Genomic DNA, 14,049 nt, shown 5'->3' on the forward strand with positions numbered 1-14,049 from the left:
GAGAAGGGGTTTCAGTTTGGGGAAATCCTGAGGGATGATTGAAAATTGAAATGACTGATTCTTCAGAAATAGTCCTGCTGTCCTCATTGTCCACCACTGAGGCAATCAGGGCATGCCATTATTATCTTGAAAATCCAAGCAGCATACATCAGAGAAAAGCAGGATTCATGAGCGATAAAAGCAGTTTTCTACCATGCCATTGTATAGGAACTTTAGATACGGTTAGCAGGATGTAATCACAGACAGTTATTTTTACTAGGTCAATTAAAGCCAGAAATCGCACTTAGGAAACCCCTCAAGGGCAAGACAAGCAAAACTGTATACACATGTAGGTGTTAGTGATATATATATATGTGTGTGTGTGTGTGTGTGCATTGTTAAAAGTATAATTTGGATAGGGAGAAGGAAAGTAATACAGTGGGATAAACATATAAATATTGAATTTATTTTAACATAGAAGGGATGAAGGAAAGGGAAATGGGAAAAGGTGAAATCTGACTGCTTTTTATCCACTAACTAATCAATATCTGACTTACACTAAACTAAACCCCAAGTTATCTATAAGCAAGTCCAACAGGGTCAATATCTCAGAGTTCTCCTGATGTCTTCAGATGTCCCAGCAAGGTAGTGATCTATTCCTCAGTCTGGCTGTCCACCAGGAAGACTGGAGTTATTCTTTCACCACAGCTAGAAGATACTCAAGGCTACTTGTTTGATGGATGGATTCAAGATGATTCACAAATACACCTGCCTCCTCCTTCTCTCAGGTCCAGAGTGACAGTTAATCAACTGTCCCTAGGAGTTCTGACTCAACCAGTCTCAGGAAGATTCTGAGTCTCACGCCCTGTCAATCATTCCTTGCATAAATGTTATTTTCCTTTGCTACAGCATACATATATGATACATATATGTATATGCAAATTATATATAATCCTATTGATAATCCAAGTGAAATTTCAGGGGAAAAAAAGATGAAAGTTTCTCCTTAAAGCAAGGTTAGATTAAACTGTTAGAGATAATAGTTGCAGTTTATTTGGTAGAAAGTACTCAATCTGAACATTGGTATTTATAATCCCATAAATATTACTATATAAAGAATCCTTTAAAATTATATGAAATAAAAATAAATAAAAACATATGAATTAGCTATTGTTACTTAAATAGTAATACTTTAGGGGTAGCTAGATGACTCAATGGGTAGAAAACCAGGCCTGCATTGTAAACCTTAAACTTCCTTAGACTTATGAATGTTGGAAATTTCCCCATTGGGAAATTTCATACTTGAAAAATTTCCTACTGATAGTAAGAACTCTATTGGAATGTGAAACTCCTTGGCATGGGAGGATCCTTCTCCTCCCTACTTAAGACTACTTTAGGACAGAAACCTTTTGCTAAACAATGGAAAGGGCTTTGACCTATGCTTAAGCATAGAACAGGAAGTTCTTTGAGTCATGATTGATTTTAGAATTGATACAATAGAGATACTTGGAATGACAGAACCAGGTCTTGGAACTTCCAATCTCCACCCTACTCAGTCCTAACAGGATTTAGGAAGGGCTGCAGCAAAGATCAAGATTTAATTATTTGAGAATATGACCTTCAACAGACATGTGCAAAGGAAACAGACCTCTGGGCAGTCCTGGGTTAAGCTAGAGCCACCATTGGCACAGGGAAGACATGGACAATAATTGGTAGATGTGAGAACTGAGGGGAGGTGACTTAGATGGTTTCCTTAAAGATAGCGGGGTCTGAGGAGAGGGGAGGAGGTTTTGGCTCTGAGAGGTTTTGCTCTGAGAGGTTTTGCTCTGAAGGAGTCTGAGAGGAGAGAGGTCCTGGAGGGAGAGCTCCTGGAGAGGTCTGAGAGGAGGGCTTGCTCTGAAGGAGGCTGGAGGTGGAGGCCCCTGAGACTGTTTCTCCATTTTGGTCACGTGAGTGATAGGGACTAATCTCTTTTCTTTGCCTCAGCTATCTAAGGGCTTGGGTTAAGGAGAGGGGGTATTTAAGCCCTATTCCCTTCTCTCCCCTTTCTCTCTCTCTCTCTCTCTCTCTCTCTCTCTCTCTCTCTCTCTCTCTCTCTCTCTCTCTCTCTCTCTCTCATACATTTCTTCCTCCTGTTTGTAATTAAAAACTCCATAAAAGGCTGACTGCTGACTTTAGTTTTCATTTAGGAATTACATAGCTGAATTCCTTGGCGACCTTAAATTAATATATATCAGTCTTTTAAAGTGATTTCCATGTCACAGCATGCAGGAAGTCCTGGGTTCAAATTTGACCTCAAATACTCCCCAGTTGTATGACCCTGGGCAATTGCAGAGTCCTTATGACTCTTCTGCCTTGGAAATGATACTTAGTATTGATTCTAAGACAGAAAGTAAAGGTTTCTTTTTATTTTTTAATGTTAATACTTGAATTTTAGCATGAAAGGAGAGGTGATGTGCCTAAATTATGTGCTAATATTAACTCAATTACGAGAATTAGTAGGAAGTCTTAAGTTTGTATCCATACCCCAAGGCACCAGTTAGTACCTAAGGAAAAAATTACTAACTTGTAAAGGATTATACCAACAAACTCTCACTATAATTTCCTCAATTACTTGTAAAAACAATTTTAACCTTCATTTAAAAAATGTTTTTGAGTTGCATTCTTCAGCCATCCCTGATACAACAAGAAATCTATTATAGATTTTACATGTGTGACACAAATTCTTACATGTATTCCACTTGATCCTTAGCATTTATTCTTATTTCAAAGTTAAACTTTTTTTTTTCTAATGAAAATATACTAGTGTAACATTCCATTTGGCTTTCTCTCCAACTTGGCACTTACAGGTTTGTAGGTTATGGGTGTGTGAGGATAGACTATCCCAGCTTGGGAATTCCCAAGCTTCTGAGTGACCCCTCTCTAGGGGCATTAGCAGTCAGCCAATGCATGCCATTAGCCTAAAGCAAAGGCACTTACAAGATGGCATAGTGAAAATAGTAGATACAAAACATTGGCACATAAACCTGAGGCATGTTCTCTCATGAGTTAGAGTCAGTGGGAAGAGTGGGCATAAAGTATGTTGGTAGTAAAGTTCATATAAAGGTGAGGGGTATATTTTTATCATATTTAATTAGTTCTATTCCTGAGTCTTGAATGAAGGCTCAGACCTATCCCTCATTCCTTTGCTTCTAGGATATTCAGAGAATGTCTCACCTTGGGACATCTCCCATTGCAGAAAGAAGAGAGAGATTGTGAAGTTCTGCTTACTCTGAAATAGCTAACTAGTTTAAGCTGGGGGAAATCTGTCAGAAGCATAACTAAGTCCTTTTAATTTGATTTAATTTAAAATTTAAGTCCTTTTTAATTAACTGACTTTACAGAAAGACAATCCTGATCTGGCAGAACTCAATTTCTCTCATCAGTCATCTAGTTATGTGACTACCACCATCACTCAGGGGATGTGGCAGGGTTTGAGAATTTTGATGGATCATCTCCTCTCTGGGTATTCACAATTAAAAATGTCATTGGATGTCCAAAGGAGGGGCTGAATAATGAGTTCCCAAAATTGTATTTAGGTATCTGCACAAGAGACCTTCCTGGTCTTTGATACTAAGAGGATCATTGATCATTAATCTATTGGTTGTTGCTAGCCTAATAATAGGCTATATTATATTATATTAAAATATATCAATAAATTTATTTTCTTAACCAGAAGCTAGTATCTTGGAATTTTTAACTGTGATGAAGGCAACACACTTTAAAAAAATTAGAGTATTTTCTCATGGTTACATTATTTATATTCTTTCCCTCTTCTTTTTCTTTCTCCTTCCCAGAGCTGCCAAGCAATTCCACTAAGTTATATATGTATTATCATTCAATACCTATTTCCATATTTTTCATTTTTGTAATAGAGTAATCTTTCAAAAACCAAAATCCCATATCCCATACCCATATAAACAGGTGATATATTAAATGTTTTCTGCTGGGGGCTAACAAGACTCGATGTCTTGACATGGTCACACATGGAGGGCAGGAGGTCACAAAATGGCTCCTTGGCAAGATGGAGATATATACTCAACCCCCCTCTGTAAGACTTCTCTCATTAACATCCCTTACAAATGGAATTACTATGATTATTGTTCTCTCCCTGGCTTCAGGAAAAATAATATGAGAGCAAAATACTTGCCCATTATCCCCCCTAGAATACCATCAAAAGATCATACTTACAAAACCAAACCCAAAACATCATGGGTTAATTTCTGCTTATGCATATAACTTCTAACAAAGCTGTGTTCAGAAATCCCCTACTTCCATGCACAGAACAAATTCTCCTAAACCAGTACATCAATCATCCTAGGGAGAGACTTGTACACCATGCCTTAGTACACCATGCCTCAGTGACTTGATTTACCAACCAAAATTCATATTGGAAACTCCCCATGAAACACCGAGACAAGATTAGCCTAATATTAAAACTGAGTTGTGTTTCTATTATCCCTTTGATCCCATAACTTAGTCACAATGTTTGTCGTTTATCTTCTGGAACTTCTGATTGATTATCTATTTTTATTAAAAGTAATAAATGATTTTCTTTGATTGTATGCAAGTCCAAGTACCTCACAGGTTAATGAAAAAACTTACCTCTACTATACCACCTGTGACGAAATAATTTTATCTTTTGCAAAAGTTTTGTGTATGCTGTCAGAATTAATAGTAACAATATAAATATATAGGATGATCACAGAATGTTAATCAAATGATTTGTTAAAAGTTAATGTATCACACAACACCCATTCCTATTGAAAACACTAGAAAGTATAGGAATAGAAGGGTCTTTCCTAAAAATAATAAACAATATCTCAGCCAACATCATCTGCAATGGGGATAAACTAGATGCATTCCCTATGAGATAAGGAGTGAAACAAGGATTTCCATTATCACTGCTATTATTTAACATTGTACTAGAAACACTAGCAATAGCAATTAGAAAAGAAAAAGAAAATGAAGGTATTAAAATTGGCAATGAGGAGATCAAGCTATCACTCTTTGCAGATGATATGATGGTCTACTTAAAGAATCCTAGAGAATCAACTAAAAAGCTAGTGGAAATAATCAAAAACTTTAGCAAAGTTGCAGGATACAAAATAAACCCACATAAGTCATCAGCATTTCTATATATCTCCAACACATCTCCACAGCAAGAATTAGAGAGAGAAATTCCATTTAAAATCAATATAGACATTATCCCCCCTAGACAATATAAAATATTTAGGAATCTATATGCCAAGACAAACACAGGAACTATATGAACACGACTACAAAACACTTTCCCCACAATTAAAACTAGATCTAAATCATTGGAAAAACATTAACTGCTCATGGGTAGGACAAGCTGACATAATAAAAATGACCATCCTACCCAAACTTATTTACTTATTCAGTGCCTTACCTATCAAACTACCAAGAAACTTTTTTACTGAATTAGAAAAAAACTATAACAAAGCTCATTTGGAAGAACAAAAGATCAAAAATATTGAGGGAAATAATGAAAAAAAATTGTGAAGGATGTGGCGCTAGCAGTACCAGATCTAAAACTGTACTATAAAGCAGTAGTCATCAAAACAATTTGGTACTGGTTAAGAAACAGAAGGGAAGATCAGTGGCATAGACTTGGGGAAAATAACCTCAGCAAGACAGCATATGATAAACCCAAAGACTCCAACTTTTGGGACAAAAATCCACTATTTGACAAAAACTGCTGGGAAAATTGGAATATAATATGGGAGAGATTGGGTTTGGCTCAACATCTCACACCCTACACCAAGATAAATTCAGAATGGGCGAATGACTTGAATATAAAGAAGGAAACTAAGTAAATTAGGTGAACACAGAATAGTATACTTGTCAGATCTTTGGGAAAGGAAAGATTTTAAGATCAAACAAGAGTTAGAAAAAATTACAAAATGTAAAATAAATAATTTTGATTACATTAAATTAAAAAAGTTTTTGTACAAACAAAACCAGTGCAACCAAAATTAGAAGGGAAGCAACAAATTGGGGGGGGGAAATATTTATAATAAAAAACTCTGGCAAAGGTCTAATTTCTCAAATTTATAAGGAGCTAAGTCAATTGTACAAAAAATCAGGCCAAATTGAAAAATGGTCAAGGGACTTGAATAAGCAACTTTCAGATAACAAAATCAAAACTATCAATAAGCACATAAAATGTGTTCCAAATCTCTGAAAATTTGAGAATTACAAATCAAAATAACTCTGAGGTAAGTACCACCTCATATCAAGCAGATTGGCCAATGTAACAATAAAGGAAAATAATAAATAGTGGAGGGGATGTGGCAAAATTGGGACACTAATGCATTGCTGGTGGAGTTGTGAATTGATCCAATCATTCAGGACAGCAATTTGAAATTATACCCAAAGGGTTTTAAAAGTTTGCCTGCCCTTTGAACCAGCCATACCTCTGCTGGGTTTGTACCCCAAAGAAATAATAAGGAAAAATACTTGTACAAAAATATTTGTAGCCACACTCTTAGTGGTAGCAAAAAAATTGGAAAATGAGGGGATGTCCATTGATTGGGGAATGGCTGAACAAGTTGTGGTGTCTGATGTGGATGAAATAATATTGTGCTGAAAGGAATGATGAACTGAAGATTTTTATGTGGACTGGAAAGACCTCCAGGAATTGATGCAGAGTGAAAGGAGCAGAACCAGGAAAATATTGTACATGGAAACTGATACATTATGGCACAATTGAATGTAATAGACTTCTCTATTAGCAGCATTGCAATGATCCATGAAAATCCAGAGTAATGTATGAGACAGAGTGCTATCCACATCCAGAGAAAGAACTATGGGAGTAGAAACATAGAAGAAAAACATATGATTAATCGCATGGTTTGATAGGTACATGATTGGGGATTTTGGCTTTAAATGATCACTCTATTGCAAATATTAATAATATGGAAATGGGTTTTGAACAATAATACATATATAACCTGGTGGAATTGCTCATTGGCTCCTCAAGGGGGGAGGAAAGAGGTGAGGGAAAGAACATGAGTCATGTAACAAAGGTAATGGAAAAATATTCTTAATTAATTAATTAACATTCCAAGTAAATAAATATTGTTTATTATTTTGAGGAAAGACCCTTCTATTCCTATACTTTATAGTATTGTCAGTAGGAATGGGTGTTGTATTTTGTCAAAGGCTATATCTATTGAGATAATCATGTGATTTCCATTACTTTGATTATTGATATGGTCAATTATGTGGATGGTTTTCCCAATATTGAACCATTCTTACATTCCTGGTATAAATCCCACCAGGTCACAGTGAATAATCCTTGTCATAACTTACTGTAGCCTTTTAGCTAGAATTTTATTTAAGATTTTTGCATCTATGTTCATTAAGGAGATTGGTCTATAGATTTTTTTTTCTGTTTTTGATCTTCCTGGCTTGGAAATCAGTACCATATTTGTGTCATAAAAGGAGTATGGTAAGACTCCTTCTTTGCTTATTTCATCAAACAGTTTGTATAGAATTGGGATTAGTTGTTCTTTAAATGTTTGATAGAATTCACTTGTGAATCCATCTGGCCTTGGGGATTTTTTCTTACGGAGTTCCTTGATGACTTGTGTGGTAGAGGCATGGAGAGAGAGAGAGGACTTGTAAGCCAAGATGCAAGAACCAAGGCTGGGGACCTGCCTGTCAATCAAGAAGAAGGTTCCAAACAGAATGTTCCCAGGAGTTGGCAGTTGAGCTGACGAGGGGGAGGGGACTTGGAGTCACTCTCTCTGGAGGTTGAACCTTGCTGAAAAGACTCCTGTAGGGCTGACTTGGTTTTGGGGGGGCTTTCTGACCAAGGGAGAAACCTCTGAGATTTGACTGACCAAGAGTTGGAGGAAAGCCAAGAGAAACTGAGACTTTGAACTTTGTTTCTCTCTGGGGTTAAGCTGAGAGACCTTGATGACTTTGTGAAGGAGAAGAAGGAAGATTTTAACTGTTGTCCTCCATCTCTAACTGTCTCTCTGTCTCAGTTTGTGACAAGACTGATTATTTCTATAACCGTTCTAAATTCTCCTTGTAGTTTAGGGAAATCCTCATCCCTCTTACCTCAGTTTCGCATCCTATTATCACAATAAACCCATTACCTGAGAAAGAAAACTAGAGTATTTTATAGTCCACTCAGGGAGAAGGGAGGAAGCCAAAGGCTTCCAGAAGAGGGTGATTAAGGGAGGGAGTATAACACCTGTACACCTTACTTGAAAGCACGAAGAGAAACAAAGGCAAAGCCTACCCCCAAGCATGAAGAAAATCACTTGTAATTCATACGTGCAGACATGAAAAAGAATATTGATAAATTCTGCATGCACGAAGATTTCAGCTCACTTCCATGCAAAAGTAACTTTTCACTCTTACTTGCACACATACGTACAAAACTAACTTGCAGACATGTTCATTGTTTGTTCGTGTGTTCCTGGGTTCCTGATTATTGCAGTGGATCCTGATTTGAGGAACACAAGTCTTCAATCAAGTAACAGAAGACAGAAGAGTGAAGTGTTGACCAGAGAGGATGGAAGAGATTTTCTACAAGCAACATGACTAGACATGGAAGGATTTTGGAACTTTGTTTTTTGGAACTCTGGATAGTGAGGATGTGTAAGGATTCGTCGTACACGTGAACATCACACATATATATTTGCATGTGCATCCTACAAAGCAAAGTAAAATATTTCATGGAATAGGTAAGTATACAACATGCATGACAACAAAGACACACTGATGAGAAATTCTGTGGAAAATTCAAAGTTTTCCTTTTCTGCATGAGTTTGCACAGAAATCTACAAGGATGTACATATGTAAATGTGTATGTATACATGTAATTACTAAATTAACTAACAAGCTAATTTTTAGAGTAAGTTTATTAACAATCTAACTACTGACAATAGTGATAGCCTAGTGAATTGGTCTAAGGCTTACGTAAAGATAATTTTAGTGTTTTGACTTAAATCTAAATAATTGGTCACCAGGAATGATTCCCAAATAATAAAATATCCAAGTCAGCTGGGAATTATGGAGATTTTAATTAATATAGAGAGAAGGAATTAAGAGAGACACAGAGAGAGAGAGAGAGAGAGAGAGAGAGAGAGAGAGAGAGAGAGAGAGAGAGAGAGAGAGAGAGAGAGAGTTAATTTAAACTGCTCTGGCTCAGCCTGAGCCAGGCAGTAGTTAAAGGCCTTGGCCAAAGTGGTCTTCCTGAATCTAAAGGAAAGGAAGTCAGACTTATCACTCACCATGAGACTATCTCCAAGGAAGCTCCAGTCCTCCACTGAACTCAATCTCCTGAACTGAGTTCAGAATTCAATTCCACTTCAGAATGAATTTCCTGAACTGACTTTTTTAGCCTCCTTTTAAAGAAATTTTCTCTTATATCACCTCCCCTAAATTTTCACATCTACCAATCATAGTAGACAGGTTTTTCCAGGACTGCCCATTCTTAGTTCTCACCACTCTTTAGTTCTCACCTTCTCTGGTTAGATTATATCTTCTGAGGTACTTCACATTTCTTTGTTAGGCTTACCTTTTGTGAGTTACTTGACCTTTTTGTGATTAATTTAACCTTTATAGGTACTTAACACCCTTTTGTATTAGATCTAAAAATAGACTTAGCTTAAATTTCTAGCTTCACTATAAGGTATGAGTTAAGTACCTTCATTGTTCAATCAGGAGTTTACAACTTTACCTTCCCCTAAAGTATGTCTAAGTATGGGTGGAGTAATGTAAAGTTCCCAAGACATTCCTAATTCTGTTAGACCAAGTATCTCTATTGCTACAATAAGGAAATAGCTAAATCAAATCTTCTAAAGGACAGTCTGAGTAGTTTTTAATATTCACACTTAGGAAGTAGAGACATAGAAGTTCTGTAGTATAGAAGTTAGATTGTATTATGATCGTAGGTTAGCATTTGTTAGTAATAGAATATTTTACTTAGTGATTTAGAGACATTAGGATATAGGACATTTGCATGTTCAATATGTTAGTGAAATTGTTGAGAGGATTTGGAAATTGTTACTTGTTTTGTTATGGAAGATTATGTTCATGTAATTCCCCTACCTAAACCATTTTCCTATGACCCATTCTTAGCTTAGTATTTAGATAGATACAACAGCTAAAATGAGTTTAGGATTTTGTTATGGGGGTGGGGGAGTAAGAGTATATTTCAGATAGCTAAGGGTTAATAAGATAGCTAGATGAAATTATTAAGGTAAGTATCATTGAAAAATGCAAGTTGCATTTTTTTTTTGCTAATAAAAGGGGGGATTGTGGTAGAGGCATGGAGAGAGAGAGAGAGAGGACTTGTAAGTCAAGATGCAAGAACTAAGGTTGGGGACCTGCCTGTCAATCAAGAAGAAAGTTCCAAATGGAATGTTCCCAGGATTGGCCAGTTGAGCTGATAAGGGGGAGGGGACTTGGAGTCACTCTCTCTGGAGGTTGAACCTTGCCGAAAGACCCTTGTGGGGCTGACTTGGTTTGGGGGTTCTCTGACCAAGGGGAAACCTCTGTTCTCTCTGAGATTTGACTAATCAAGAGTTAGAGGAAAGCCAGGCTGAAGGAGAGATTTTGAACTTTCTTTCTCTCTGGGGTTAAACTGAGAGAACATGCTGACTTTGTGAAGAAGAAGAAAGAAGATTTTAAACAGCTGTTGTTCTCCATCTCTGACTGTCTCTCTGTCACAGTTAGTGAAAAGACTATTTCCATAGCCCTCCTAAATTCTCCTTGTAGTTTAGGGAAATCCCAGTCCCTCTTACCTCAGTTTCCCATCCTGATATCACAATAAACCCCTTACCTGAGAAAGAAAACTAGAGTATTTTATAGTCCACTCAGGGAGGAGAGAGGAAGCCAAAGGCTTCCAGAAGAGGGTGGTTAACGGAGGGAGTGAGGGAGGAAGGAGGTTAGGAAATAGGTTGATCCATCAGCCATCAGTAGGGATTAGTAGGCAAACCCCAGAGCAGTTCCCTTGTGTAGCAGGTCCCCTGTGTGGCAACATCCCTGTATTAGCATCCCTCAGCATTTCTCATTCCTATCTCCATTACAATCAAGCAGTTTCAGGTTCCCTTAGCAGTTCTCTCTAGTCAAAGTCAGAGAACAGCAGTCATTGCAGAAGAAACAGTTTCCCTCAGTTTACCTTCTCTATTTCACTTGTTCAATTTTTTTCTGATATGGGATTAAGTATTATATTTCCTCTTTTGTTAATATAATCAGTTTATATTTTTGTAAATATTCATCCATTTCACCTAGATTGCCATATTTATTGTCATATAATTGGGCAAAATAGCTCTTAATAATTGCCTTCATTTCCTCCTCAGAGGGAAGATCACTCTTTTCATTCATGATACTATTAATTTGATTCTGTTCTTTCTTTTTTATTAGATTAACCAATACTCTATCTATTCTATTTGGTTTTATTTTTTTCAAAATATCAGCTCCTAGTCTTATTTATTAGTTCAATAGTTTTTAACTTGCAATTTATTAATTTCTCCTTTGAATTTTAGGATTTCCAATTTGATCTTTATCTGAGGGTTTTTAAATTGTCCATTTCCTAGTTTTTAAGTTGCAGTTTAATCCAAATGGAATGTTCCTTTTGATTGACAGCTCTTCTGTCCTCAGTTTTCTGTCTTGCATTCCTGCCTTCTCCACAATTCCCAATTTGTTGATCTCTTTCTCTTTTTTTGTTAATATGGGTACTTAGGGATATAAATTTTCTCCTGAATACTGCTTTGGCTTTATCCCATAAATTTGGATGTGTTGTCTCCTTGTCATTCTCTTCAATGAAATCGGTAATAGTTTCTATAGTAGTAGTCTCTCGGAAGCCGAGAATGATGATTGTCTTTTGTAGTGATTAAAATAGTGGAAGACATAAACTGTGACAGGTAAAAGAGTGTTTGGCTTAAATTGTGACCACAGAAATATGATTTCAAGACAGTGTCTTGTTTTAAATCAAATCTAAGGTGGTTGCCAGGGAAAAATTCCCAAATATTAAATATACCCAAGTTGGCTGGGTTTTATAGAGATTTTAATTAATACAAATGAGGAATTAAAGAAGAGAGAGAGAGAGAGAGAGAGGGAAAGAGAGAGAGAGAGAGAGAGAGAGAGAGAGAGAGAGAGAGAGAGAGAGAGAGAGAGAGAGAGAGAGAGAGAGAGAGAAAGGGAATAATGAGAAAAAAGGCTAGGCCAGCCTTAAGAGAGAGAGATCAGTCAGTCTTCAATCCACTCACCACAAGATTTGTCCCAAGCAAAATTCTAGTGTTCAGAGAGACACCAGTTCAGCTTTGCCAGCTCCATCTTCAGAGAGAGTACTTCTGAGAAAGTTCTTTCTCTCAGCTTTTCATCTCCTTTTAAAGGGAATTTTCTCCTATGTCACCTCCCCTAAGTTCTCACATCTACCAATCACAGTAGACATTTTCCAAAGGACAGACCATTCTTAATTCACACCTAAGTAGGCTTAAATTTTTTATTAAGTTCACACCTGAAAAAACCTCTGAGTAAGTTCTCACCTCTTTGCTCCTTGTAAATTCACAAGTTGCCTGACCTTTATAGGTACTTAGCACCCTTTTGTATTAGATCTAAAAACAGGTACAGCTTAAGAACTTTTGCCTTACTATAAGTATGGGTTTAAGTATTTTTCATTGTTCAGCAAGGAGTTTCTTCCCCTAAAGTATTCTTAAGTAGGTGTGGAGTAGAGGTCTCACATTCCTGATCTAAGTCCTTTCATTGTTTAAATGGGGAATGGTCTTAACCAAATCTTATGAAGTAGGGTCTGAGAATTTTTAAGATTCACACTTTGTGCATTATCATCTATTGATGTACTCTCATGTGGCTTTGAAGTCCAAAGACTGAGGCGCAAAGTTTGTGGCACATGGGGCATGGAACACCAGTTGTTATGGGAGGTGCGGTTATGGCCTGGTGTCGGCGTTCTATAATTTGTTCTTTAACCCACCAGTTTTGGAGAATTAGATTATTTAATTTCTAATTTGCCTTTCTGTGAAGCCTTAATAATTATATTTTTATTGCATTACGATCTGGAAAAGTTGCATTTATTATTTCTGCTTTTCTGCATTTGTTTGTGATGTTTTTATGTCCTAGCACATGGTCAGTATTTGCATATGTACTGTAATATTTATTGGGAAAGGAAATGGGGGGATTGTAAAAATGGGAGATAATGGGAAGTTTGTATGGGGTATGGAGGAGCCGAGGGGAGAGAGGGATATTGCTTGGTGAGGCAAGGGAGGGAGATGCCCCCTGCTGAGAGGAAACAGCAGGGGTTTGATAAGGACTGTTTGTCCTGGAATGACTGAACTGAAGTTCAGCTCCCTCTATGACCAGAAAAGATAGTCCACTTATCTGACTGCGAATTCTAGTAATATAAAATTTAATAACCAATTGGGATTGGAGTTTTTCCTCAGCTTCAGAGTTGAGGCCAGGCCCCAAGGCTGGCGGAGGGTTGTCCCACTCCCGTCTACTCTATATCAGTCCTGCTTAGTTTAATTCAGAATCTTAGCAGTAGACAGAAAGCAAACAAGAACAGTTCTAACTTTCAGAAGCCTGTGTCTTCAGGTTGAACAAAGTAGAGGCACACCACACCAGACTGGGCTGAACAATCTCCTCTCTCCTCCAGTACCAGGAAGCAAGTCCCAACCTGGCCGGAAGGAAGTGCTACTCACAAGACCAAACTGCCACTCCCAGCAGGAAAGAAGTGCTAGTCACAAGACCCAACTGCCACTCCCAGTTGCCCCTTCTCCCACAAACTGTCAGTCTTGTTTCTTTTCCACAATCATCCCCTTTTTTTGTTGTTACCTTCCCAAGGTCACTTATTATATTATAGTTACCAATTTACTAAATCTACTCTAAGGATTCTTTTTTTTTTTTTTAAGGAAAGTTTGGGTAAGGGTAGTTTTAGGGTTTTACAATAAATTCAGTACAATACATGTTTGAACAAAACTATTACAAGAAATTTGAATCTTAGTGCTAATACTACTTACTCTAAGTTAA

This window comes from Monodelphis domestica, chromosome 1, assembly GCF_027887165.1.
Source record: "Monodelphis domestica isolate mMonDom1 chromosome 1, mMonDom1.pri, whole genome shotgun sequence".
In the NCBI taxonomy this organism is placed as follows: Eukaryota; Metazoa; Chordata; class Mammalia; order Didelphimorphia; family Didelphidae; genus Monodelphis; species Monodelphis domestica.